Here is a 3,601-nt window from a genome sequence, read left to right as displayed (position 1 = left end):
TAATGGATAATAAAGAGTTTTTTTGAATATTTCAGATGCGTTAAGCAATGAAATGCCTTTTTATTCTCACTGTCTGACGGCAGTCCACTCTGTGTTGAATGACTCTCTGAGGAAATGGCACTTTGCAGATGTTTTGCTTCTTCTGCCAATGCAAGCATTATAGACACCTAATGGGCGGCCAGTTCCTGCCCCTGGCACATCAGTCAGCTCAGCAACCTTCTGAACGCTACAGCCAACCAATTGTAAAGAGGTTCTACACCCAACAACTTGTCAAGCTTGACTTATCTTAGCCTAGTCAGATGTCAAGGTGAGGGCAGATTCTAGTAGAACATTAGGGCATAAGGAGGAGCAGGTGAATGTCTAAAATCAATGTCCACAAGTCTATCAATCTCACATAAAACAAAGAACTGTGGATGCTGGAAATCTGAAACAGAAATAGAAATTGCTGGAAAAGCTCAGCCAGGCTGGCAGTATCTGTGGAGAGAGGAACAGAGTTAATGTTTCGAGACCAGTGACCCTTCTGCAAAATAGCCTGCTTCAATCTCAGTCTCGTGTACACTCATTGATTTGAGAATCCATGACTCTCTGATAACCTTAGAACATCTGTAGCACTATGCAGCCAAAGGTGTCCATTTTCAAAGTGTATTCACTGCTGTCATGTAGGACACAGCATATTTGTACATGGCAAACTTCCACAAATGGCAGCATGTGCGTGACCAGTTGATTTGCTTTTCATCTTAAGAAGAGTCATACCAGACTTGAAATGTTAATTCTGTTTCCCTCTCCACAGACGCTGCCAGACCTGCTGAGTTCCTCCAGCAATTTCAGGTTTTTGTTTGACACATTTTTATACTTATGATTTATGGACAAATGTTACACCAGGATGTTTTAGACAAACACTTGCTTTTCTTGTAAATAGTTTATTTATATTCATGTGAAAGAACAGGCAATGTCTCAGCTTACTTTCTCGTGTGGAAGACAGTGCTAGCTACAGTGCAGCTCTCCCTCAGTATTGTACCATGGTGTCAGACTACAAACTCCAAAAAACAAGCTTGGACATTGCAAGTCCTGCCAGCTACCATTTGGAATGGTTCAATGTGGGCATGAATGTATGTTAATCCCAGTAGCTATTTAGCTTCGCAGCTTGATGGTCTTGCATGTACTGGAAGCTATGCAAATCAAAGCAAAACACCCTGTTCTTTGCAAACAGAAAGAACATGGACACACATTCCATCTGTTACAACTCAACAAAGTATTCACTTGGGTCACTTCTCAGGGCAATCAGAATCAAGCTGCCTGGTTAAAATTTAAAACAAAGTGGCAGTTAGCTGTCAAATGACATTAATGGTACATTCTCCACAACAACACAAAGAACAAAGAACAAAGAAAATTTACAGCCCAGGAACAGGCCCTTCGGCCCTTCAAGCCTGAGCCGATCCAAATGTACTGTCTAAACCTGTCGGTCAATTCCTAAGCATCTGTATCCCTCTGCTCCCCACCTACTCATGCATCTGTCCAGACGCATCTTAAATGTGTCTACCACACCTCTATCAATTACAGCACACTTACCAACCAATCAGCACTATCCTCTCATTTTGTACAAAAGTTGGTTTACTCCTTGAATTGTTATTCTTGCAAACTGTCCTGATGAGTGCAAGATGAGAAGCTTCAACAAAATGTTTCTTGTTATAAGGCTTCAGTTAGTTGGAAGAATGTTTTTATAAATCAGTGATTTCTTTTCCAATCTAGTGAAGTCTATGATGGATACATAGAGTGAAATCTTACAGGAATCTGAGTGAGGTGGGTGACAGTGAGATCAGAGGCAGAATCAGATGGAACTCCAGTGAGGCCCTTCTCAAGGTCAGGAGTATCTCACTCCATCCATTATTCTTTCCCTGAGCAGCGAGATGTAGTTCTCACTACACAGTGATGAGGTGACAATGATGGAGAATGATTGCTTATTAAAATGTCTTGTAAATGACGCAAGTTACCTCATTAATATTCCCATTTTACCAAAAATGCCAAACACATTAAGCATTGAGAGTTCTCAACATGGAAGTCAGAGAGGGTGCCGAGCACCTGCAGCTCACTGCCTGCTCCAAAGGATGGCCATGTTGGACACTGAGCACCAACATCTCAGGGCATTCTCCATCAACATCAGTTACACACACTCAACATCCATGGAAATTGGCATCTGACAAATGCCAGCCTCCACAAACCCTCCTGATACATAGAATCAATGAATCAGTACAATATGGAAGCCAACCCTTCAGCCCATTGAATCCAAACTGACCCTCAAAAGAGCATCCCAGAAAACCTAAATCCCCAACTGTGTCCCTATAATCCGACATTTCCCATGGCTAATCCACCTAACCAGCTCACCTTTGGACTGTAGGATAAAACTGGAGCACCCGGAGGAAACACATGCAGATACGGGGAGAATGTACAAACTCCATACAGTCACCCAAGGCTGGAATCAAACCTGGGTCGTTGGTGCTGTAAGGCAGCAGTACTAACCAATGAGCCACTGTGCCCCCCAATGCCATGTTGCTGATCCACTGACAGGATGCTTCTGCGCTTCAATGCTGCATCTCAGGCTGCCCGGTAACTCTCACTGTAACACTACAGTACAGACACTGCCTGCTCAGGAACACACTCCCAGCTGATGGACTGCACCAGGCTGCATCCCATTTGGGCTCTTCACTCCCTCTGAGCTCCCAGCTTTCCCTTGCCTTGCTCATTGGCGCAGAGGGCGCTTCGTCCTGGTTGTCAAGTCAAGGTGATAGCCTTTGTCCACGGCTGTCTGCCCAGGAAATGAGGAGCACCTTCCAACCCAATGAGTGATAAGTTATTCAGCAAATTGTACATGCTACACTGAGGATAGGTTCAGGTGGGAGGGATGACTTCAGGGGTGAGGGCCAGTGGTGCGAATCCCTCCAAAACACTTGACACAAATCACATGGAGTCAACAAAACATGCGATTCAGCCCCTTTGAACTTTATTTTCCTTAATCTCTGCTTGGGATTAGTCTGCCTGCCCTGGATACTTGGTGAGTTGTCATGGTATTTTTTAATTCTTTCACAGGATATGGGATCGCAGGCTGAACCAGAATTTACTGCCCTTCATTGATAACCCAAAAGACAGTTGAGAGTCAACCTCATTGCTGTGGGTCTGGAGTTGTATGTAAGCCAGACCAGGTAAGGATGGCAGTTTCCTTCCCTGAAGGACATGAGTGAACCATGTGGGTTTTCCCAACAATCAGCAATGGATTCGTGGTCATCACTAGACTCTTATAGAACATAGAGGAGAAAGTGAGGTCTGCAGATGCTGGAGATCAGAGATGAAAATGTGTTGCTGGAACAGCGCAGCAGGTCAGGCAGCATCTAGGGAACAGGAGAATCGACGTTTCGGGCATAAGCCCTTCTTCAGGAATGAGGGAAGTGTGTCCAGCAGGCTAACATAAAAGGTAGGGAGGAGGGACTTGGGGGAGGGACGTTGGAAATGCGATAGGTGGAAAGAGGTCAAGGTGAGGGTGATAGGTCAGACTGGGGTGGGGGCGGAGAGGTCAGGAAGAAGATTGCAGGTGAGGAAGGCGGTGCTG

The sequence above is a fragment of the Chiloscyllium plagiosum genome, chromosome 9, assembly GCF_004010195.1.
Source record: "Chiloscyllium plagiosum isolate BGI_BamShark_2017 chromosome 9, ASM401019v2, whole genome shotgun sequence".
NCBI classification, from domain to species: Eukaryota; Metazoa; Chordata; class Chondrichthyes; order Orectolobiformes; family Hemiscylliidae; genus Chiloscyllium; species Chiloscyllium plagiosum.
This window is presented reverse-complemented; position numbering follows the sequence as displayed.